The following is a 26,036-nucleotide window of genomic DNA, read 5'->3' as shown; positions in this document are numbered from 1 at the left end:
ATATTGTCCATTGACAGGCCAAATGCAGTCAAGTTTTTTCTGCAAAGTTTTCTGAAACGGCTGACTTCCTTAGGTTACATTCCCTTTACTGCTCTGACATTCTTTTTTAGGTCATTGCAATGTGCGGAAACCTAAGCTCTAATATTCAGAGGCTCAAGTCATTTTCTCTCTGAATTCGACGTGTTTCGTTCTATATATCCATGGGCTAGACTTGAGGAGAGGCGGGACTGTACAGCGGGGAAGGGCGTTCTTGCTGAGGTCAGACCAAGACTCGTCACACAAGGGGTGGGTCTTCCGGCGCAAAGGAAAACCCACCTTTTTCATTGTTAGGGACAAGGTGGAATGTGTTGGTTTGATCCTACAGCTCAGGCGGGGAATAGAGGGAAGAAACAACGAACGCAGTTAAGTAGGGGAAAAAAGCCTTCTGCCGCTGGTGTACCAGAAATCTGTGAAATAACTTGTCTTTGGTTCAAACCTAGTCATCTAATCGGCACTAACCGAATGAATTTGGGGACTATCGCAGATTCTTTCATCGCAAGGTAGGTGACCTAGCTATTGTAAAACTACACATATTACTACATGGAAACATTTAACTGTGCTAGGATGCTGTAACTTCCTGAGTTCCACACGGGCAGACTCCGAACTGCGGCAAGTTTTGACCCCTCCTCCCTCTGCTCTTCTGCTGGCGCAGCCAAAAGGAAGCCTCCACGAAACACCAGACTGCGGTTAAAAACCTGGGCCACGTTCAGTAGGAAAACGGGGTGGAATGTTGCAGAAATAAATATAACGACGAATAGAACTGACGTGATTCCATATTCATCAAGTCAGACATGTTTGTCCAGTGGTACATATTTCCATAGCCAGGTATTTGCCTATTACTGTCTGAACTTTCTACAACGTTGTGTCCTGCTGAGCGGCCAGGTGGTTAAATTGTGTAACAGTTTGAAGTTTTCTTCTTTCGTAGCTCGTTAGTTGACCGTTTCATAATATTACGAGTTGCTAGGCTACTTTTGCGTTCAGTGGCGACGTAACTTTACCGCTATCAGGATGTGATGTTGGGGGTTTCTGAACAGGACATTTTTATGTTTTCCTCGAGAACAATGTATCCGGATCGAACGATTTCTTGAAATGAATTCGCAACACTATTAACCACTCACCATAACACCAATCGAAAGAGTCCACTTTTTTTCTTAGTCAACTACACAGTCCACTGTCACCTTAAATATTTAGTAGCCTAAAGTAGGCCGCTTTTTTTTTTACAGGTCAAGGTAAATAACGATTGCAATGTTCTGAGCAAGATGGCAGTAAAAACCCTTTCTATATTGATACTTGACAGATACTATTTTAGCTGGCTCCCAAGTAGTCTGTGTTGACACAGCTATAAGTAATGTTCTTCAACTTGATGTCTATGGATAAATCATCAAATGCATTTAGGTCAATGCTGAAATTGTGAAGACCGCAGGGAAATATCAGCCTGATACAATTGGAGATTGTCTTGATTGTTGGCAATATTTTTGCAAAGATCCACTTGACATTGGAAGGGAGTTTCCCCAAAGATAGCTATTTTTAATTTCACCTTACCAATCTGGGAATTGGGCAGTGATACAGAAATCTGCAGGTCTCATCAAAGTGAACACCTAATGGCTGAGAATCCTTTTAACACAGTACATTTGGATAGTCAAGCATTGATTTGCCCTCATGTTGGCGCGAGCAGGCTAGGTAGTGCTAGGTATCTACAGCCAATCCAGTAGGGTCTGGAAATTACAGTGAGCTTTGTTTGGTCAATAGCAATGTGATGTCACAGAGTATTTGCATAAAGTTCAGCTTTCCCCAATTTTGGTCCCACTCTATTCACGCTCCCCCATCCATGTTTGCGTTGCCCAATGGTCCCCTGCCCACTTTGCTTCAGATGTTGGCTCCGTTGTTTCATTGCCCCAACGTTCTAGGTGGATTTCCGGTGAAACAGCTGAGATCCACAAATCACGTTGGGGGTGACGAAACAACCATTGGGCGTGAGCATGGGTGAGAGAAGTGAACAGGGTGGGACCAAAATTGGGGAAAGCTGAACTTTATGCAAATACTCTGTGACATTGCCTTGCTATTGACCAATCGAAGCTCACTGTAGTTTCCAACCCATACTGGATTAGCTGTTGATACCTAGCACTGCCTAACTTGCTTGCTAGCACTAACATGAGGGCAACGCAAGTGTTACTATCCGAATTCACGCATGAAAGGGATCTCGGCTATAAGAGGGGGGTGTGTGTGTGTGTAATGGCAGGGGTGTGTGACTCGGGTACCTGTGAAAGTTTGTTGCTGTATGTGTACATGGACCACATACATAGCCCACATATAACGAGTGTCAAAGCAATGAGATGTAATGCTGAGTCTGAACATCACATTTTATTGGTCACATGCTTGGTAAACAACAGGTGTAGACTAACAGTGAAATGCTGACTTACAGGCCCTTCCCAACAATACAGAGAGAGAGATAGAAAGATAACCGCCTGGTATAGAGGGATGGCAGGTAGCGCATCCCCAGTGACATACTGAGCCATAGGCACTACCTTCTATAGCGCCTTGCTGTCGGATGCCAAGCAGTTGCAAAGCAGTTGCAATACCAAGCGGTGACCCAGCCAGTCAAAATGCTCTCAATGGTGCAGCTGTAGGACTTTTGGGGGGGGTTCTGAGGGCCCATGACTAATCTTTTCAACCTCCTGAAGAGGCGTTGTCGTGCCTTCTTCATGACTGTGTTTGTGTGTGTGGGTGAACGGGAGCAATGCTCCTTCAGCAGCAGCAGTGGGGAGTAGTAGTCTGGCAGGTTGGACCGTGGGATATAAATGGAGCTAGGGAGAAAGATAGAGAGGGGATCTGTTTCAGACATGAAGGCAAATCACTGCTGGCTTTCCAAAAGTCCCAGAGCCAGCTACTAACTCTGCTACTGCTTCCACCCCTTCTGATGGTGGAAACACAAGTACAAGATAGTTACACTGCGAGATAGGCACAGATGCATGCATTGGAGATTCACTATTTGTGCATACAAGGGAATAATCTATCCATTTCTGCCTTAGTAGGATTCAGAAGTACATAGTCATTAATATTGTCGACACAAGCTGCTTCCAGCCAAGGAAAAGGCAATTTTACGCCATCGTGCCAAACCATTGAGGGGTCACAATGCCAAACAAAGCAAGCTCCACACTTGAATTGCAATCCCTTCATATTCTGTCTGTGCGAACATTGGCCAAGTGGATGTGTTGGCCCAGTGGAGAGTACAAAAACTAGAGTGCTGTCCTATTCCACCTCCTATTTGGCCACTTCGTGCTAGTCTACTGTAGCAAACTTTACCTTCAACTTTGGCTGGCCACTTGGTAGGTCTCTGGTGTTTTTCCTTTGGGGTTATGTCACTCTTTACTGCTTGATAGTGTACATTACGTTGTCTGAAGACTATTTTCAGAGGATTGGAATTGGAAGCCTTCACGGGTCCAAAGAGTTGGACCCGTTCAGAAATGGATGTGGTGCTTTCCCATCCGCAGTTAACCGGCGCTGAAGAAGTGAGAGGAAGAGGAGGTAAAGAGCAGTGACGCTCTAACAGGGGCCGCGCTTTGTGTGTCTGCTACTGTGAGCGAGTGACACGAGCAGGGAGGGAGAGGCCACAACCAACCAAGCCGACTTGTGCTATAGTAAACTAAAATCTGCCATAGCTAGGCTATTTATCATTCAATATGAGTACTAGTACCCGTCTTGACTGCATCAAACCTGGAGAAGCTAGCTAGCTAGGCTAATTGAGGTCGCATGCTCTTTCTGGTCTTACACAGTTACATTATAATGTGAATGGAGTTGTTTGTAACAGTCTACTTGTTGGCTCTCGGTCATTGTACCCTGTCCTTCTCGTTTAACATTTAATTCCGTCTTCCATTGATTAGATATCTCCTAACTTTTGCCCCACACGGAGGCCCTGTGACTGTAGCCTATTGCCGCTTTGATGATTGGCCGACAACAAGCTACATGTGCCCCTCGTAAAAATGGCTCTCTCGCTCTCCCCCGCAGCAGTCATGTTTGGATCTACAGTATATAGGTCCTTCCAGACAAGTCAGTTAAAATTACACATACCCGTGACAATCATATCAGATCCGACCTGCTCGGTCCCAAATCGGATCTCGGGTATCTGGGTACAGGTGGATATGTGAAGATCAAGCGTGAAAGCAAGCAAAGGCGCAGAGTTTGTTCAGCCGCCAAAGTAATAATCCCCCCCCCCCCTCCTCTTTTTACGACCTGAGTTTACACATGATTCATTTTCCACTTGAAGGAAGCATGCAATGAAATGGCATCTGCTGCCTTTGGCTGAAGCCAACGTGTAATCATTATGGGTGTCCAATAAGTGTAAATATCAGAGTTACTAGCTGGACCTGAGGATTACAGAGTGGCTAAATGACCAGTCTGGAGATTGAATGGAAAATGTTGTTTTTTAAAGTACCGGACAGGTCAAGTGTTCCGGTGTTGGTGTATTTCATAGAACTGTAATGGTCTATAGCCCTAGATTATATATGTCTGAAAATACTTAGTCTTCCGGGATAGCAAAGTCAACCATGTAGAGAATGATGTTCCAGGTTTCTTTAATAAGGACCTTGTTGAAATAGCGCAGATGATTGCGTTTAGTGAAGCACACAGCCCACGTTTATTGTGATAATGAAATAATGGTCTGAGTATCCGGGACAGTGTCTCGTGTTGATGCTACGCAGGCCAGATGGATACTGCTGCCTGAGCGCCGGCAAAGGGTACGTACTATAGGAGAGTTCTAAATGCTTCTATGGAGTCTGCTAACACTAGCTTTGCCTTTTTGAGGTGTGTTTATTGGTGTTTTTTCCCCCAATCCTGCCTTTAAGACCCTGCAAAGTGGTAGTGGTCCTCAAACCTTTCCCCCCAGCCACGCTTTTATCAGTGGTGGGTGACGGTCTTGTCTCTGTGATTTTCAGCTGGAGTTCAAACCAATTGTCTGCTGTCTGTACTTTCTTGCAGCACCACTGATCTGATATCACTAAAGCGTTCCCAGTTCACACTGTTCGTGCTGTTCACTCACTCATTAAAGAACGGCCTTTGACCTACTGGAGGAGATCTGTTGTCACTCCAAAGACGTCAGCTAGGGCAAAACCAGGCTATATTTATCCCGTACAGAGCAACATTATATTCCTGTGTAGGGCAGGGTGCATTTGGCAATGGCAAGACTTATTTAGAATTATTTTTTCTTACTATGCGTTCTTTTACCAAACAAACCTGGTTTTGTGTTATTTTAATGTTAAATTCCATTTCCACTACAACACAATGAACTAGCCTTTGGGCACTGAAACCCTAGCCCACATCTGCAAAATCTGTAGCGTCCATAGTGTCGTGCAAAAGACTTCAGGTATTTGTTCCCTTTCTCCAGGTGCACAGGAGTCATTTGAAGGGGACACAATTAAGCTATGGCTTAATACATCTCTACTGTCACTGTTGTTATGCTGTAAGCATGGGTGGGCGTCTCCAGTAGAGCAGGCCACTGTATGGTAAAGCCCGGGGGTAACTTAAGTTCCACTTGGTGTTTGTCCGTGCATGTTCATGTTTGGGGTTGGGTATGCCACAAGCGGACGGATAGTGTGTGTTGGCAGGAAGATGACGGGTACAGTTGAAGTGTCCAACATGATTGGGTCTTGGGTGGCTTTGCGTTGATCCTTTTTACCAGTGACTCGTTTTGGCCTCCTTAGTGTCAAAAGGGTGCAAAATGGGTAGCTCATTGTTGGATGCTTCGATTGGATCTGGCAATCGGAACGAAGAGGCGTTAACATCCTGGTATGCAATGATTCTTTGAACTGCAATTGGACCATAGAAAGAAAGTATTTTGTTAACTTCTCTTTCTCCTAGTCACCCACTAGAGAAAGCCAACATGATCATTATTGTACTCATGCCAAGAATTGTGTTGGTGGCAAAGTGTTGAAGGCGATAAGTTCTCTCATGTTTAATCAGTTGCCCCTCGCCACTTTGGATCAACATTTTGTTGGCACAAAGAAGCAGCCACTCCATGTTTTGAGTACTTTCTCCCACGGTAATGGACTGACTTGGATGGTTATCATGGACGTCCAGGCCCTGTTGTGACTTTGAACCCAGAAAGGTCCTGTACAGATACAGTAGGCTACACTGTGCCTATACAAAAAGGCTTCTCAAGAATGGCCCACGAAATGCAATCCTTTGAATAAAAGAAAAGGAGGTAAATGCTCAGAAATCATGTAGAGTCACTGCGGTTGAACTGGGACAGAGGGATGGACGGGGAAGTTAACAGGGAGAAAAAAGTTAAGAAATTTCTCCTTAATTCCTCAGCTACAGTTCTTTTGTGTGTCCCTTGAATCTTCTGGACAGGCCAATATTTCTCATCAGGGGCTCCCAACGATTCTTATCTACGGCTTCTCGACGAGTCCCTCGGCTGTTCTCACATGAGTCCTCCCTCTCCGGCCCAGTTCCAGGGGTCCATAGGGTCCTCTCCAGCCCAGTTCCAGGGGTCCATAGGGTCCTCTCCAGCCCAGTTCCAGGGGTCCATAGGGTCCTCTCCAGCCCAGTTCCAGGGGTCCATAGGGTCCTCTCCAGCCCAGTTCCAGGGGTCCATAGGGTCCTCTCCAGCCCAGTTCCAGGGGTCCATGGGGTCCTCTCCAGCCCAGTTCCAGGGGTCCATAGGGTCCTCTCCAGCCCATTTCATAGGGTTCTCTCCAGCCCAGTTCCAGGGGTCCATAGGGTCCTCTCCAGCCCAGTTCCAGGGGTCCGTAGGGTCCTCTCCAGCCCAGTTCCAGGGGTCCATAGGGTCCTCTCCAGCCCAGTTCCAGGGGTCCATAGGGTCCTCTCCAGCCCAGGGTCCTCTCCAGCCCAGTTCCAGGGGTCCATAGGGTCCTCTCCAGCCCAGTTCCAGGGGTCCATAGGGTCCTCTCCAGCCCAGTTCCAGGGTTATTTTTGGAAGTTAATGAAAAGATATCTGAAGTGCTTACCCTTAAAAGGGATGTCAGGGTGGAAACGTGTGTTGTGTTTAACATTGTGTGTGGTACCAGTGTTGAAAACACTGGAATGTCGTGCGTTAGTGGGCTGGAAAGAGTGGGAGTGGGGGGGGGACACGTTCGGGAAAAGGGAGAAATATTTGTCATTTTTCAGAATCCATTCCAGTGTGGTTCAAGGTGCATTCTTCATGTGGGAAAATGACTAGTGAGGAAGGTGAACATTGGACACTAATTCGCAGGATATCTTATCTATCAACAGCAAATTCTTATTACAGGACTGTACCTGTCTACATTACATAACCTGTTTTTGAACGGTCGTCTCAGATGACTTCATGTACCACACACACTGGTACTTTGCACAGTAGGCCTATCTCTGAAGTCAAAAGTATCTCAAAATCCTTTAACTTTTACCCCTGAGTATTCCATTTAAAATCCAGTCAATTCAGAAAAGTAAACCAAATTCCAATTCCACATTTTCCTCCATTGAAAAGCAATGAAAAAGAATTGGAGTTGAAATTTCATTGTACTTCCTGAATTGAAATGGAGCTGACATGCATTTTATAGCCATTTCTACTCGGACTGTTGTACTACTTTGAGTATTGTAATGGGTCTTTCAACTCCTGTACCATGGTAGTTGAGCTAGACACATTTTCCTAAGCATCTTTTTCTTCACTCGCGGGATTTAAGATGGGCCTCTTATTTTCTGTTGCTTTTTCGGTCGAGACGGTCCTCTGTTTTTAGTTCTCTAGGCCTGTGGTTGGCAGATGGCCGGCTGGTCCAGCCTGGCCTCGCCAGCATACCACAAGCTACAGGAGTTCATCCCAAGGGCTCTTGTTGACGTTTGGTCTCCCAGAGCGATAGCTTGCTGCTGTTCTAGGAACTCTGAGATGAGAAGACGTTGACAGCAAATGTGTGGTTGACAGACTTTGCCAGAGGTGTCTCTCGTACTCACACTTCAAAGTGTGTGAGGGGATGATGATGAATAGGGAGAGACATGGGTAAAAATAGTTATTTTCTGTTCTTGGCAGTTCTTTCTTAACTCGTAACTAGCCTTGCTGCTATGTTTTTGTTTTACTTCTTAACCAGAGAGAAAGAGGGAGTGTTGGAGTGCGAAAGAGGGTATGGGGGAGGAACCGCAGGCTGCTTGTTAAACATGACCTCTAGAAGGCTCGGGAGCTGTGATTAGCGTATTTGGTGTCAGTGAGAGGGCATCTAGGCAACAACCTGGAGCACCTAGCAACCAAAGCCACCTCATTTGTTCAGAGAGTGACAGCCCTGCCTGCTGTAGCCAATTATGCCATAAGAAATATAATCTAGTAATTTATTTTTTAAGTAAGCCAACATAAGCACCAGGCATAAGACTACTGTAACTTAACTGTCCTGGGCCAGTATCCACAAAGCATCTCAGCAGGAGTGCTTATCTTGGATCTGTCCATATAATCTTATTAATCTAATAGGTTAAACTGATCCTTGATCAGCACTCCTACTCTGAGACTTTGTGAATACAGGCCCTGATCTTACACTAGGAGTGTGAACATTTTAAACTGTAAAATATTTGACTGAAATTGGGACGTTAAAGCTTAAAAAAAATCCCTAACCAAATGTTTTTATATATTTTTTTATCACAGTGCAGTTATCACAAAACTACCACTAGAAGGAACTGGTCATCATAAAGGGAAAAATGTAAATTGAACAAATACCTAACGCAAAAATGCTGTAATGTTAGGAGGAGATATAGAGTGACACAGGCTAGTGCTTTTGCTGTTACTCATCTTGTTGTCTGACAAAGTAAATGTGGACAGTTCTTCTACCATCTCCAATATGCACCTTGGAATTCAACGTGCGCTGTTGCATCCCCGATGTCTGTCTTCACTAGTTGCCTACTTCGAAGTTGCGATTCCTGTGAAAAGGGCACGATCACGTGACAGTCACTGGCTAATAAGAATTGCGATATCTGAGAGAGCCATGTGAGTGAGAGGTGCTTTGGAGGAGGGCCATTTGGCAGCCTGGACTAGGGAATTATAATTATTATATTCGGGCATGTTGTTTTGTTGTGGGAATTACATCCACACTCTAGGGGGCATCGACTGCCATGGCAATTCGAGGCCTGGCAGATGTAGAATAAAAAAAAATGTTTTTACAGATTTCTCAGTCTATTTCTGCCCCAGTGCCTTTGTTTCATAGAGCGAGTCAGGTCAGGGGCGTGGAAGACCATGTTTCATAGAGCAGGTCAGGGGTGCGGAAGACCATGTTTCATAGAGCAGGTCAGGGGCGCGGAAGACCATGTTTCATAGAGCGAGTCAGGTCAGGGGTGCGGAAGACCATGTTTCATAGAGCGAGTCAGGTCAGGGGCGAGGAAGACCATGTTTCATAGAGCGAGTCATGTCAAGACGGGGCGCGGAAGACCATGTTTCATAGAGCGAGTCATGTCAAGACGGGGGCGCGGAAGACCATGTTTTAGAGCGAGTCATGTACAAGACGGGGCGCGGAAGACCATGTTTCAGGTCAAGTCAGGGGCACGGAAGACCATGTTTCATAGAGCGAGTCTGGTCAGGGGCGCGGAAGACCATGTTTCATAGAAGTCATGTCAGGGGCGCGGAAGACCATGTTTCATAGAGCGAGTCATGTACAAGACGGGGCGCGGAAGACCATGTTTCATAGAGCGAGTCAAGTCAGGGGCGCGGAAGACCATGTTTCATAGAGCGAGTCTGGTCAGGGCGCGGAAGACCATGTTTCATAGAGCGAGTCATGTACAAGACGGGGCGCGGAAGACCATGTTTCATAGAGCGAGTCATGTACAAGACGGTGGCGCGGAAGACCATGTTTCATAGAGCGAGTCATGTACAAGACGGGGGCGCGGAAGACCATGTTTCATAGAGCGTGTCATGTACAAGACGGGGACGCGGAAGACCAAATCAAATCAAATTTTATTTGTCACATACACATGGTTAGCAGATGTTAATGCGAGTGTAGCAAAATGCTTGTGCTTCTAGTTCCGACAATGCAGTAATAACGAACAAGTAATCTAACTAACAATTCCAAAAAAAAAAACTACTGTCTTATACACAGTGTAAGGGGATAAAGAATATGTACATAAGGATATATGAATGAGTGATGGTACAGAGCAGCATAGGCAAGATACAGTAGATGGTATCGAGTACAGTATATACATATGAGATGAGTATGTAAACAAAGTGGCATAGTTAAAGTGGCTAGTAATACATGTATTACATAAGGATGCAGTCGATGATATAGAGTACAGTATATACGTATGCATATGAGATGAATAATGTAGGGTAAGTAACATTTATATAGGGTAGCATTGTTTAAAGTGGCTAGTGATATATTTACATTTCCCATCAATTCCCATTATTAAAGTGGCTGGAGTAGAGTCAGTGTCATTGACAGTGTGTTGGCAGTAGCCACTCAATGTTAGTGGTGGCTGTTTAACAGTCTGATGGCCTTGAGATAGAAGCTGTTTTTCAGTCTCTCGGTCCCAGCTTTGATGCACCTGTACTGACCTCGCCTTCTGGATGACAGCGGGGTGAACAGGCAGTGGCTCGGGTGGTTGATGTCCTTGATGATCTTTATGGCCTTCCTGTAGCATCGGGTGGTGTAGGTGTCCTGGAGGGCAGGTAGTTTGCCCCCGGTGATGCGTTGTGCAGACCTCACTACCCTCTGGAGAGCCTTACGGTTGAGGGCGGTGCAGTTGCCATACCAGGCGGTGATACAGCCCGCCAGGATGCTCTCGATTGTGCATCTGTAGAAGTTTGTGAGTGCTTTTGGTGACAAGCCGAATTTCTTCAGCCTCCTGAGGTTGAAGAGGCGCTGCTGCGCCTTCCTCACGATGCTGTCTGTGTGAGTGGACCAATTCAGTTTGTCTGTGATGTGTATGCCGAGGAACTTAAAACTTGCTACCCTCTCCACTACTGTTCCATCGATGTGGATGGGGGGTGTTCCCTCTGCTGTTTCCTGAAGTCCACAATCATCTCCTTAGTTTTGTTGACGTTGAGTGTGAGGTTATTTTCCTGACACCACACTCCGAGGGCCCTCACCTCCTCCCTGTAGGCCGTCTCGTCGTTGTTGGTAATCAAGCCTACCACTGTTGTGTCGTCCGCAAACTTGATGATTGAGTTGGAGGCGTGCATGGCCACGCAGTCGTGGGTGAACAGGGAGTACAGGAGAGGGCTCAGAACGCACCCTTGTGGGGCCCCAGTGTTGAGGATCAGCGGGGAGGAGATGTTGTTGCCTACCCTCACCACCTGGGGGCGGCCCGTCAGGAAGTCCAGAACCCAGTTGCACAGGGCGGGGTCGAGACCCAGGGTCTCGAGCTTGATGACGAGCTTGGAGGGTACTATGGTGTTGAATGCCGAGCTGTAGTCGATGAACAGCATTCTCACATAGGTATTCCTCTTGTCCAGATGGGTTAGGGCAGTGTGCAGTGTGGTTGAGATTGCATCGTCTGTGGACCTATTTGGGCGGTAAGCAAATTGGAGTGGGTCAAGGGTGTCAGGTAGGGTGGAGGTGATATGGTCCTTGACTAGTCTCTCAAAGCACTTCATGATGACGGATGTGAGTGCTACGGGGCGGTAGTCGTTTAGCTCAGTTACCTTCGCTTTCTTGGGAACAGGAACAATGGTGGCCCTCTTGAAGCATGTGGGAACAGCAGACTGGTATAGGGATTGATTGAACCATGTTTCATAGAGCGAGTCATGTACAAGACGGGGGCGCGGAAGACCATGTTTCATAGAGCGAGTCATGTCGGGGGCGCGGAAGACCATGTTTCATAGAGCGAGTCAAGTCAGGGGCGAGGAAGACCATGTTTCCTAGAGCGAGTCAGGTCAGGGGCGAGGAAGACCATGTTTCATAGAGCGAGTCATGTATGAGACGGGGGAGATCAGGTTTCATAGAGCGAGTCATGTATGAGACGGGGGCGCAGGAGACCGTGCTGGCGAATAGATTTAGAATTTTGGAATATTGATAAACTGCAGTTGGGATGTCAAGTGTGCATCGTCTCAATGCTAATTTTAGCCAAAACACTTGCAAACTAGAGTGATCCCTATCGAACACAACAAGTGGCCACTCGATAAAGGACTTTAGGAGCCAGTTGTTCAGCAATGAGATTCAGCCTATTACTGTGGAAGATAGAATTTAATTCTCCCCTTAGTGGTCATACGCAGTAGGACCATACTCTGCATTGTGATTTTTAAAGGAAAACTGTTTTTATTTTTTTTAATGGTTTTTAAACAGCACGGAAAATTGTCCATTTTTCACATCCCTATCTTACAGCCACTCTCCCTCTGGTCCTCTCTGTTTTCAGCCCGAAGAGAGGGGGGAGGGAGAGACCTGCTGGACTACATGTGAATGAGTCCTCACTGAGTGATGTCACTCGAACCCTGAGATAACAGTCTTGGCCTCTGTCTAGCCTTGATATCCATGAGTGGGGTCGTTGGAGTTTAATGACCCATTGGCTCACATTGCTGTGGCAACCACCAGGCATGTTTTAAACATCCCGCTCTGGCCCCCTCTCTCGGTGTCTGACGGTCGACTATAACGCATGCGTGTGAAAGAGAGGGCGCGCTCCTGGATGGCTGCTTAGCCTTTCTGAATGACAGATAGCTCGCCTCCTCTCTGGTCTTCCCCCACAGATAGCGGGAGAGAACAAGAGGAAAGGGAGGGAGAATGGGGACGAGGAGGAGGGTGAGAAAGAGAGCGGGATGACGGACACCTGTATCAACATCTCTGCTGATTCAAAATACACCTTGTGTATTCTGCTATTCTAACTCTCCACTGTAAGTTGAGTCCCGACTGAGTTCCTAAAAATACATTCATTTTTTTTTTGTTGAAATGCCCGAGGTCTGGACCTTGGTGTTCTCATGTGTAGTTATGGCCCTGCAGGCAGGTACTGTGGTCTGTGTGCTGGTTGCCTGGAAGTGAGTGTGGGGCAGTAAGTACCAACACTGAGAAAGCACAATTCCATGGTAACAGAGTGATGCTGAGACACAAACCAATGATTGCGAAGTTAAACAAAGCATACAACTTTATGTACAAGGACTACTTTTAACAATTTCCCCCGAAAAAGGAAGGAAGTGTGTTTTAAATAATCCCCTTAACATTCCTATGGTCAAAACACTGTAAGACATGCCTCATAAATAAATAAAAACATCCAGATTTTAAACAATTGCGTTTATGGTTAAAAAAATGTACAAAAACACATTTACTTGAACAGAGCATATGCAATGTTTGGTAACAGAATGACGGCACCAACAGCACCAAACTTTACATCTGCACTTGTTCTTCAAGTAGATGTGTTTTTGTAGAATCTTTGGTGGAAATGTACCTTTGCAATCATCGGTATTTGTTTGATATATACAGTACCAGTCAGAGGTTTGGACACACCTACTCATTCAAGGATTTTTCTTTACTTTTACTATTTTATTCATTGTAGAATTATAGTGAAGATATCAAAACTATGAAATAATGCATATGGAATCATGTAGTAACCAAAAAATTGTTAAACTGTTGGAAAACATTCCAGGTGAAGCTGGATGAGAGAATAAAACGAGTGTGCAAAGCTGTCATCAAGGCAATGTAGGCTACTTTGAAGAATAACAAATATTAAATGTATTTTGATTATTTTGATGTCTTCACTGTTATTCTACAATGTAGAACATAGTAAAAATAAAGAAAAACAATTGAATGAGTAGGTGTCCAAACGTTTGACTGTTGCTGAGACTGATTTTTCACTTTAAACATGTACAGTATCACTCCATTACCATGGAATTGCCCGCAGCACCTTCAAAGATTGAATAGGATCTTCCCTCTTTCTTCCTGTCATTCGTAATACTCCCACTCCAAAACCACCCATTTTTATTCTAGTCTGGATGTGAATGGTCTAAAACTAGCTTTGAGTGATTGTGTCAATTATGTTTACTGTTGCCTCTGGCCGTGCTTCTGTAATTCTATGTGGATAATTACTATGGGCCTGTATTTCTGTCGATCCTTCTGCACTGTACTGTAGAGCATACATGTGGAATCACTGCTCCCCTCTGCCATCTCTTCCGTCTCTCTCTCCTCTCCTGCGTCCTAAGCCTAGGATCTAACAGGCGGCTTTCAAAACAAAATTCCTTCTGGATTATTTTTCTTGTGATCAGAAAATATACATGTTCTCTGGGTGACGAATGTTTAGACGCTAGGCTTCCCTTTCCTCCCCCCTCTAGAGTCTACTCTATTCTCTTCTGATGCAACCAAAAAAGAGACTACTATTTTACTTTCCATAATCATATGTGCTAACATGTCTGGATGGACGCTTTCGTCAGTGTTATTTTTCTGCCCGATCCATCGCAAACTCCATCAGCTCTTTGAAAAGGGGCAGTGCGCGAGTGGGTTGGGTGTCTCTCACTCGCTACCCGCCCCCAGCCAGCCGGTTGCTTTTGGAACTCCTCGTGGTAGCAGTCTCGTGACACAAAATAGCTGTAAAAATAGAAATGTTTGAAGAATTTTGCAGCCTCGTTTCAAGTCGCTAGGTCCCGTCTGACTGCTGTATCCAGGCGCTGGGAGGATAGAAATAGGGCCGTCCTCACTGTTTGATCCGTTCTCTCTAACCTCTCTGGTTGGAGTGCCGTGTTGTCTTTGGCCTGGTCTAGCGAAGGAGTCTGCTGAGGAGACACACACACCGCCCATGTGTGAGGCATCATCGTCCTGCCATCTGGAAGGCCCTCATGCAGCCTCATTTATACCCATCCTTCCCTTATTTTTCCATGCCCATCGGTAGGTCACTCACCCACATCACGGCACATATGCTGTTTTATGGTTCCATGTTAAGCTTCCAATGTCCTACTTAACCCAGAGTTAAGTGTGAAATCTCTGTTTATAGGGCTGGTTGCCCGGATACAGATTAAGCATTTATCCTGGACTAAAAAGGACATTTAACTGGAGAATCCCATCGAGTTGCGAGAGCGATTGTGTGTTTTCTTCAGTCGTCTTGCTAGTAGGTTTGAAATGCTTACCAATCACCGTTTTCCCTGTATAGTAGGCAACTTTCAACCTGTCACAAAGTGATTTACTCTGCTGTTATGTAAGCATTTTGTTACATGTATATCATGTCCCATACGACTAATAAAACTTGGAACCTTTTATTGGACCTGCATACAGCCATAATAGGATAAGTAAGGCACTTCCTTGTCTGGCGTTCCTACCCCTCACTCCCTCCCTGCCTGCCTCGGTGACATGGGCCTTCCTTTGTCCTGAGTAATAAGGCTACATGAAGACCTGGCTACTGCGGCAGCTCGCTCCACAGGAATCCTTAACACTCCTAGACCTGACTAGCTCATTTGTGTTCTGGAATACTCTGCATTTCTTTTATTTTTTTTTAGGATCCAACATTCTGGCCTTCTTAATTATTTTCTTCTCGTGTCTGGATTTATTTGTCTAGCTAAGCTGGCCCTCCTCCACTCTGCTGTGAACTGAACAATGCCCTGTCATGGGTCTACATGTTGGGTTCAGTTACTTGATTGAGCCACAGTTTGCTCTTTCTCATTTTCTGACTGGCATGCAGCTTCACTCAGCATCCTCGGGTCCTTCCCTCCCCACTGACAGACATCAGCCATTTTACTGTGTTGGTGCTCTTGATGACTTTGATAAACATGGCTCTAAGTGCCAGATGTGAGTTTTCCCCTCCCTGGTCAAACAAGGGCACAACAGTGACTGTGGTAGTGCCAAGGGCCAAGAAAATCCTTCGCCCACCCACTTGGACCGACCAACTCATTGTAATTCTCCCTTTTTCACAATCTCCCTTTTCCCTTTCTCCTTCCCTCATGCTGGTCTGAGGATGGGTGTGGATAGGTGGGGCCCAGCGTCGGCCATGAAGAATGCAGTTAAAGTCCTGTTTTATCTGCTCTCCCTCCGAGTTGGAGGTCTAAGAAGCATCTGGCCCCTCCGACATGCCAAACACAAAAGACCTGAATGGGCAGCAGACCTTATAAGGAAGCAATACGAATCAATTCAAGTCCAAGAAATACCTTCTTTTTTTTTACCCAAGTGAGTCACCTTATTGTGTGGGTTGGCCTGGGGAATGTTCTGTAACTATTTTAAAATGACGAGGAGCAGCCATAGTAGGAAGCTAGTAGTACTGCTTTTTGTGATAACGATGACAATTGTCAAGTAACTGTACATCGTTTTGCTGCTTTTACTCCCTTCCATTCTGGGGTGTACAGTGTAGAACGAAAGCCGTTTGAAAAGGGGGGAGACTTCTAGGTGTACTTCAGGATGTTGGCAATGAGATCCATACTGGACGTAGATATAACAAATGGTACCCACGAGTTCATCTGACTCTGGGGATGTAGATACAATCCTGAAGTATCCCTTAAAGATGTCCTCCTGCTATTTTTGAGCTTTTACTTTTGAAAAGCAATATCCCAAGTATAAAAAAATAATAAAATACACTAAAGGGTAAAAAGCATATGTTTTGAGGAACTGCAAACTTCAAGGAGTGAGTCTAATGGGAATCCGTGATCCCCCCCCCCCTTGCTTCAGGAAGAATAGAGGAACAATGAAGAACAAAAGAGGAAAGCCTCCCCACTTGTGCTTTGTCATGACTGACTTTAAAAATAAAAAAAAAGTAAAGCGGGTGTTAAATGAGGTGAAAAGGAGACTGGAGTGCCACGTTAAGGTTGCTTTTCATCTTGGGATAAAATATTATAATACATCAAATCAGTTTATTGGTCGCATACACAGATTTGCAGATGTTATCGCGGGTGCAGCGAAATGCTTGTTTTTCTAGCTATAGCAGTGCAGTAAGACCTTGCAATAACACACCTCATCAATCTACATGCAATACCCCATAATGAGAAAGGAAAAACAGTTTTTTAAAGACATGTATTTAAAATAAAAACTGATCACATTTACATAAGTCTTTACTCAGTACTTTGTTGAAGCACCTTTGGGCCGTGATTACAGCCTCGAGTCTTCTTGGGTATGATGCTACAAGCTTGACACACCTGTATTTGGGGAGTTTCTCCCGTTCTTCTCTACAGATCCTCTCAGGCTCTGTCAAGTTGGATGGGGAGCGTCTCTGCACAACTATTTTCAGGTCTCTCCAGAGATGTTCAATCGGGTTCAAGTCTGGGCTCTGGCTGGTTTGCCACAACAAATACATTAGTTTTCATCTATTCCGTTTCAGCCAACCAAGACTACAGCAGTCAATGAGAGCCATGTTCTATCCCATGCTTCCCACACCTGTTGTTGGCGGTTCTCCCAAGTGATGTTTGCGAGTAGCTTCGTTCATTAGCGAGGGGGAAATGAACTGAGTTGAAGGAAATGAAGTCCCAGAAACGCAAGAACAATTACTGCCAAAGAAAGATGGCGTGTCTGTTATTTGGGCTTATGTTGGTTTTAAACTTAGTGATATCGAGCAGAGTGAGGCGGTGTACAAAAACTATAACAACCACTTGCAGTAACACAAGCAACTTATTCTACCATTTGAAACACAGACCTGTAAATACAGGATGATGAATGCATGGCAAATAAAAATGTGGCCAACAAGTGTCATGATGAGCAAAGCCCATGCAACAATCCATTACGGAATCGTTTGCACACACAACTCCCTATGCAACACACTCACCGACGGAATTAAATAACATGGCCCTAAATTCAAGTTTGATTTATTTCACCTTTATTTAACCAGGTAGGCAAGTTGAGAACAAGTTCTCATTTACAATTGCGACCTGGCCAAGATAAAGCAAAGCAGTTTGACATGTACAACAACGCGGAGTTACACATGGAGTAAAACAAACACAGTCAATAATACAGTAGAAAAATGAGTCTATATACAATGTGAGCAAATGAGGTGAGATTAGTTGAACAAAGTAGGTTCCAAATATGCTCCCCTTTTCACCACACTGTCTGGGTAAAGGGACCGTTTCAGGTCATCAGTGATGTGCACGCTGAGAAACTTTTCACCCTCTCCACTGGGGCCCCATTGATGTGGATGTGGGCATGCTGTCTCCTGTAGTCCACGATCGGCTCTTTCATTTTGTTGACGTTGAGTGAGAGGTTATTTTGTTGGGACCACTCCTCCAAGGCACTCACCACCTCCCTGTAGACTGTCTTCGTTGTTGGTAATTAGGCCTACCACTGTTGTCAGCAAACTTGATGATTTAAGTTGGAGATGTGCGTGGCACCACAGTCATGGGTGAACAAGGAGTATAGGAGGGGACTGAGCACGCACCCTTGTGGGTCCCCCATGTTGAGATCAGCGTTGGGGAGGTGTTGCTTACCTTCCTCATGGGGTCATCCCATCAGGAAGTCCTGGACTCAGTTGCACAGCGAGATGTTCAGGCCCTGAGCTTAGTGATGAGCTTGGAGGGCACTATGGTGTTGAAGGCTGAGCTGTAGTCAATGAACATCATTCTTTCATAGGTATTTCTCTTGTCCAGGTGGGATTGTGCAATGGTGATTGCGTCGTCCGTGGATCTGTTGGGGCTGTATGAAAATTGTAGTGGGTCTAGGGTGTCTGGTAAGGTGATAATATGGTCCTTTAATTAGCCTCTCAAAGCACTTCATGGTTACAAAAGTGAATGCTATGGGGCGATAGTCATTTAGTTCAGTAACCTTCACTTTCTTGGGTACAGGAACGATGGTAGACACCTTGATGCAAGTGGGGACAACCGACTGGGATAGTGGGAGATTTTAATATGTCCTCAAACACTCCAGCCAGCTGGTCTGCGCATGCTCTGAGGACACTGCTTGGGATGCTGTCTTGCCTGGCAGCCAGAAGGTGTTTAGATTGTCTGTCTGGAAGTGAGGCGTCAATTTCCACGAAGTGGCTGGCTTTCCCTTTGTATTCTGTCTACAGTCCCTACAAGTTGTTCAGGTTTTGAGCGAAATAAAGGATCTTGCGGGCTCCTTCTGGCGGGGCGTATGGCTGCTCTATCAACACGGTACAACATTCCTGTGCACCATCCCTATCTGATGGAATGTGAATACGAGTGGGTGGTATGCACTTAAGGTTTGTTGTCTGAAATTGAAAAATCTATTTGGTGTTCTATTCTTTTCTTTGTTGTTTTCTGCTTCCCTCCCTTCGCCCCTCCACCCTTCCCGGTTTCGTACCTCTCTGGGCATCCTGTTCAGCATGTTTAATTTGGGCATTCCTTTCCTTTGCTTGCAGACAAAACAATCCAAGAACTCTCAGAGCGAACCACAGCCCCCTCCTTATCCACTTCCCTGCTAATCACTCACAGGAAATGGGCTCCCATGCAAACTAGCTCCAGCGCAGAAAGAACCCTGCATGTATTTTAATGCCCTGAAATGTTGCGGAAAGGATATTGAACGTGAGCTCTCCCCCCGCTCACTTTCTCTCTCCCTTGCTCTCTCCCTTGCTCTCTCCCTTGCTCTCTCCCTTGCTCTCTCCCTTGCTCTCTCCAATTGCTCTCTCCCTTGCTCTCTCCCTTGCTCTCTCCCTTGCTCTCTCCCTTGCTCTCTCCCTTGCTCCAATTGCTCTCTCCAATTGCTCTCTCCTTGCTCTCTCCCTTGCTCTCTCCAATTGCTCTCTCCCTTGCTCTCTCCCTTGCTCTCTCCCTTGCTCTCTCCCTTGCTCTCTCCCTTGCTCTCTCCCTTGCTCTCTCCCTTGCTCTCTCCCTTGCTCTCTCCCTTCTCTCTCCCTTGCTCTCTCCAATTGCTCTCTCCAATTGCTCTCTCCCTTGCTCTCTCCAATTGCTCTCTCCAATTGCTCTCTCCCCTTGCTCTCTCCTTGCTCTCTCCCTTGCTCTCCCTTGCTCTCTCCCTTGCTCTCTCCAATTGCTCTCTCCCTTGCTCTCTCCCTTGCTCTCTCCCTTGCTCTCTCCCTTGCTCTCTCCCTTGCTCTCTCCCTTGCTCTCTCCCTTTGCTCTCTCCCTTGCTCTCTCCCTTGCTCTCTCCCTTGCTCTCTCCCTTCTCTCCAATTGCTCTCTCCCTTGCTCTCTCCCTTGCTCTCTCCTTGCTCTCTCCCTTGCTCTCTCCCTTGCTCTCCAATTGCTCTCTCCAATTGCTCTCTCCAATTGCTCTCTCCCTTGCTCTCTCCCTTGCTCTCTCCCCTTGCTCTCTCCCTTGCTCTCTCCCTTGCTCTCCCTTGCTCTCTCCCTTGCTCTCTCCCTTGCTCTCTCCCTTGCTCTCTCCCTTGCTCTCCCTTGCTCTCTCCAATTGCTCTCTCCCTTGCTCTCTCCCTTGCTCTCTCCAATTGCTCTCTCCCTTGCTCTCTCCCTTGCTCTCTCCTTGCTCTCTCCCTTGCTCTCTCCCTTGCTCTCTCCTTGCTCTCTCCTTGCTCTCTCCCTTGCTCTCTCCCTTGCTCTCTCCCTTGCTCTCTCCCTTGCTCTCTCCCTTGCTCTCTCCTTGCTCTCTCCAATTGCTCTCTCCCTTGCTCTCTCCCTTGCTCTCTCCCCTTGCTCCTCTCCCTTGCTCTCTCCCTTGCTCTCTCCCTTGCTCTCTCCCTTGCTCTCTCCCTTGCTCTCTCCCTTGCTCTCTCCCTTGCTCTCTCCCTTGCTCTCTCCCTTGCTCTCTCCCTTGCTCTCTCCCTTGCTCTCCTCCTTTGCTCTCTCCCTTGCTCTCTCCCTTGCTCTCTCTTGCTCTCTCCCTTGCTCTCTCCCTTGCTCTCTCCAATTGCTCCTCCAATTGCTCTCTCCCTTGCTCTCTCCAATTGCTCTCTCCCTTGCTCTCTCCAATTGCTCTCTCCCTTGCTCTCTCCAATTGCTCTCTCCCTTGCTCTCTCCCTTGCTCTCTCCCTTGCTCTCTCCCTTGCTCTCTCCCTTGCTCTCTCCAATTGCTCTCTCCCTTGCTCTCTCCTTGCTCTCTCTCCCTTGCTCTCTCTGTCGTTACATAGCTGTCTGGCTTTCAATCTTTTCTTTATATACATTTCCCCCCCCATATTGTTTTGACTGATCTAGCCTTTTCCTTCATCTATTTCTATTTCTTTCATAATTATAGCTCAAACCTCTGCTTCACAGGTTCAGTCCTCTGGCTTTCTGATATCCTGTATCCTATCACTGTTACCATCACTCCATGCCAGAGGCCATCCATAACATTCCCTGACTGGCATGTAGAACGCAACTTCTGTTACATCTGTCATGGGCTGATTTACTTTGGACTCCAGGGATCTGCCCTTTACCAGTAAGAAAAAAGAGGGTACTAATCCAGAAAGATTTGATCACATGATATCAACAAATATGTCTCCTGGCTAAAACTGTACAGTGTCAGAGGACCGATGAACTAGGAGAGGTCATTTTATAATGGCCACCCACAAACTACATGAGGTGTATTCGTTGTTACGTGTAAATTCTTTGATATGTGATTTGCTGCTCTGTACTCGGGAACACAGTACGACGAGATTAGAAACCAGCTCGCTGTGCCAGCTTGCTCTGAAGGAGGTAGGGGTAGCAGGGTTTGCACGTTTGGTAATTATTGGTACCAGCCGTGACAATATTTGGGTCAAATCTCTACCCAAAGGACTCACGCCAGGTGGGTCAGAGGGTTTGGCTGGTTTGATGTGCACGGGGAAATGTGTGTGTGTGTGTGTGTGGGAAAGACGAGGTGCTTAGAAATATACACACCGGTAGAGGGCTTTATCAGCCGGGATTTGACTTGTGTTGATAAGTTCTTCAAGGCGGCTCAATGTTGTTTATTAAAGGTCCCAAACTGGGGTGGTTCTAGCTCTGTACACCGTGCTGCTAGCTCTGTACACCGTGCTGCTAGCTCTGTACACCGTGCTGCTAGCTCTGTACACCGTGCTGCTAGCTCTGCTGCTGCTAGCTCTGTACACCGTGCTGCTAGCTCTGTACACCGTGCTGCTAGCTCTGTACACCGTGCTGCTAGCTCTGTACACCGTGCTGCTAGCTCTGTACACCGTGCTGCTAGCTCTGTACACCGTGATGCTAGCTCTGTACACCGTGCTGCTAGCTCTGTACACCGTGCTGCTAGCTCTGTACACCGTGCTGTACTTTGCCCCCTTGTGTAATCATAGAAAGGGAACATTTTTTAAAGAAATGTGGTGAACTTTCTGATGCTGTCTTTCCGCTAGTGGTCGTAGTTTAAATTGTAAACAGCATGATAATAGTCCCTGCTATTCAACTGACCTAGAGGATCCATGTCTATGAGTGTAAAGGTAGCAAGGTCCGTTGAGCCCCACAACTTGGAGTCAACGTTGAGACAACGCTGTGTGGTCATTTGTGTGTTTGCTGTGCTGGGCTCCTTGCGACAAACTGACCTGATGCATTACCTTCCAGTTAAACAGAATGTCCAGTATGCATGCCATAATTCAGCAGATCTGTTTGTTTATTCAATGACTAGTGTGTGAGAGCTCATGAATGTACCATGAGCTGCCCAATACTAAGGGTTTATCCTTGAATTAGCAACATCCTTGTAGCTAAGGGTGTACTGGAATAGTCCTACTGTAGGCACGGTGGGGGTATACATTTAAATAAGTATGTCTGCAGTTACCAGTGTACTGTAGCGGGGAGGGGGGGGGTCCTCCTGTTATTTCAGGCTCTCTTTCATCTGTCTGTGATAAGTTGTGTTCCTTCAATCTTTCCTCTCTTCTCACTGACATCTTCCTTTTCTACGTCACTAAAGGGATGTTTCCCCCTCTTCCCCACTAAATGGATGTTTCCCCCTCTTCCCCACTTGAAAATCCATACCAGATATATAGTCTTAACGGTGGATTCTTTGTGCTTAATGAAACACATGGAATGCTACTGCACAAAACCGGTTCATGTGTCAGAAGAAAGAAACAAAATATCTCCTGGTCTTCTGTGGCAACCCGTGTTTGAGAGGAGAAGTAGTGCTCGACGTAGGGCCAGAATGGAATGAATGGAGCACTGTTGTTGGGCCAGGCCAGCCAAAAATGATTGTCTGGTCATGCATGAGACAATTGCTGAGCAACGAAATGTGGTACATATCTGACCGACTTCTCAGTCCTCAGACCACCTCTAGTCAATGGCTGCATTTGCACAAACAGCATAATGCTGATACTTTTCCCAGATCAATTGGGCTACCTGTGTAAACACAGGTAAGATGCCTTCGTATGAGTGGTTATTTTTACAGTGATCCCATTGTCAGTTGACTACCAAGCACAACAATGGTGAAATGATGCTATGAATCATTACTATGGTAGAATATGAGAAACTCATATTACATTACCCTGTGTGTGTTCTCCCTCAGGTTATAGGGCTTGTGGATAGAGCTCCATGGTGAAACCACCTGGAGACAGAGGCCTTGTTTACCAGCTTCTTAGCACCCAAATAAGCAGCAGGTAAATTGTCTGTGTCAAGACTGTACACTTAAGATTACAGTATCTACATCCTAGTTCCTGTATTTGTTCAGTGTGTGTGTGTGTGTTTGTCAAGACTGTCTTTCCATACCCTTACCGGATCTACATCTGTAGAGATTGTATTTTTGTGTGCGTGTGCGCACTGTGCCCAAATGTTTGTGTATTGGCACTCCTGTGCCCATATGTGTGCGGCAAATTAGTTTTTTCGTCCAGCTGCTCAGTTGGAAGAGTTGGAAGAGGAAACGCAGTGTGAATTTGGTAGGAAGGTTCCGGATTCCAAGGCCGGTTCTTACCTCTGAACCCTTTGTAAGCCTGTTTCCTGGCGGGCCTGGACAGTGTTGCACTAAAGCCGGCGTTGTGCTTCCTTCCCTATACCCTTAGGTCAGCGAGGAGTGGCACACACACACAGTGCAGGGTTTCCAGGTCAAATACACAAGGCCTGAAAACTGTTGCAACATTTATCCAAACCTTTAATCATAACATTATCGAGCTAATTAAGAAGCAAAATGTGGTTTTCCATCAATTTATTGCGAGCTATAATAAATAAATCCCTTTTGCCCTTGTACATAACTCTAGATAAATCCGACAGGAGGGTTTGTGATGAAAGTTGGACAGAGGCTCTCAATCTCTGTGCAAGAAACAGACGAACTTAGAAAAACTACTGTTAGGAGGCTATTTTGTGGCAATTTTGCCGTTATGTGCCAGATGTTAAGACTACAAAGTACAAACTGCTATAAATGGCCTATTTGCGAGATTGACTTTTAATAGACTACTAAATCTGGGTTTATGATTGTAATTAAACGTTGCCATGATTTGCTTAGCTAGATGCAGGTAGCCTATGTATATTATTTTATTTGTTTATTTAAAAAATACAACTGCTAATGCGATCTATGTTTTTTCTGAAAAATAGTGGCCTGTCTAATTTCAGAAAGCTTACAGTAGCCTAGGCAAGATGTAGTAGGTAAGCTGAATGATTAGGCAGCCTGCTTAGTTGAAATTGGTAGACTAATTTATCGAGGTAAGAAGTGCTTGTGTTTCCCAATAGCCTGCTGGAATAGGCTACTGAGGATGGATGTAATTTCAGTCACTGAATTATATATTAATTATATGTACAGTACCATTTTTCAAGGCTTTTTCTTCATTTGTTTTACTGTTTTCTACATTTTAGAATAATAGTGACGACATCAAAGCTAGGAAATAACACATGGAATCATGTAGTAACAAAAAAGTGTTAAACAAATCAAAATATATTTTAAATGGGAGATTCTTCAAAATAGCCACAATTTGCCTTGATTACAGCTTTTCACACTCTTGGCATTCTCTCAACCAGATTCATGAGGTAGTCACCTGGAATGCATTTCAATTAACAGGTGTTCCTTGTTAAAAGTTAATTTGTGGAATTTCTTTCCTCTTTAATGCTTTTGAGCCAATCAGTTGTGACAAGGTAGGGTTGGTATACAGAAAATAGCCCTATTTGGTAAAAGACCAAGTCCATATTATGGCAAGAACAGCTCAAATAAGCAAAAAGGAATGACCGTCCCTTACTTTAAGACATGAAGGTCAGTCAATATGGAAAATTTCAAGACCGTTGTAAGTTTCTTCAAGGGCAGTTACAAAAACCATCAAGGGCTATGATGTAACTGGCTCTCATGAGGACCGCCACAGGAAAGGAAGACCCAGAGTTGCCTCTGATAAGTTCATTAGAGTTAACTGCACCTCAGATTGCAGCACAAATAAATGTTTACAGAGTTCAAGTAACAGACACATCAACTGTTCAGATGAGACTGCGTGAATCAGGCCTTCATGGTCGAATTGCTGCAAAGAAACCAATGCTAAACGACACCAATAAGAAAAAGACTTGCTTGGGCCAAGAAACACGAGCAAAGAAAATTAGACAGGTGGAAATCTGTCCTTTTGGTCTGAGTCCAAATTTGAGAGGTTCCAACTGCTGTTTCTTTGTGAGATGCAGAGTAGGTGAACAGATGATCTCTGCATGTGTGGTTCCCACCGTGAAGCATGGAGGAGGAGGTGTGATGGTGTGGGGGTGCTTTGCTGTCTGATTAATTTAGTATTCAAGGTACACTTAACCAGCATGGCTACCACAGCATTCTGCAGCGATACGCCATCCCATCTGGTTTGTGCTTAGTGGGAGTGTCATTTGTTTTTCAACAGGACAATGACCCAACACACCTCCCGGCTGTGTAAGGGCTATTTGACCAAGAAGGAGAGTGATGGATTGCTGCATCAGATGACCTGGCCTCCACAATCACCCAACCTCAACCCAATTGAAATGGTTTGGGATGAGTTGGACCACACAGTGAAGGAAAAGCAGCCAACAAGTGATCAGCATATGTGGGAACTCCTTCAAGACTGTTGGAAAAGCATTCCAGGTGAAGCTGGTTGAGAGAATGCCAATCGTTTGCAAAACTGTCAAGGCAAAGGGTGACTACTTTGAGGAATCTCCAAACTAAAATATATTTAGATTTGTTAAACTTTTTTATTGTTGTTGGTTACTACATTATTCCATATGTGTTATTTCATGGTTTTGATGTCTTCACTGTTATTCTACAATGTAGAAAATGGCAACCCTGGTGCAGTGGCACACAGACGCTCACACACGGAGTGCCAGCTCTCACGGTTGCCCTCAATAACACCCTCCCAGTAATGTGCTCTCTCTGTAAAACTTACTCAGTACTGGGAAAAACCACAGAAAATGTGTCACTGACTGTCCAAGT

General features: G+C 45.6%; 1 protein-coding gene across 4 annotated transcripts in view; it reads left to right on the top strand.

Moving 5' to 3' along the window:
* Positions 1 to 277: 277 nt before the first annotated feature.
* Positions 278 to 26,036, top strand: part of LOC112262063 (leucine zipper protein 1) — a 56,171-nt gene continuing 30,412 nt past the window's right edge. Inside the window, exons 1-2 of one of the 4 annotated variants that reach the window (XM_042330164.1) lie at positions 280 to 539; positions 23,193 to 23,283. The gene's annotated coding sequence lies outside the window, so the exon portion shown is untranslated. Of the gene's footprint in view, positions 540 to 12,702; positions 12,800 to 23,192; positions 23,284 to 26,036 lie in introns of those variants that run through there. The other 3 variants (XM_024437750.2, XM_024437747.2, XM_042330166.1) reach the window with 3 other exon arrangements.

This window comes from Oncorhynchus tshawytscha, linkage group LG11, assembly GCF_018296145.1.
Source record: "Oncorhynchus tshawytscha isolate Ot180627B linkage group LG11, Otsh_v2.0, whole genome shotgun sequence".
Lineage (NCBI taxonomy): Eukaryota > Metazoa > Chordata > Actinopteri > Salmoniformes > Salmonidae > Oncorhynchus > Oncorhynchus tshawytscha.
The sequence above is the reverse complement of the archived record's forward strand: the minus strand, read 5'-3'. Positions and strand labels throughout refer to the sequence as shown.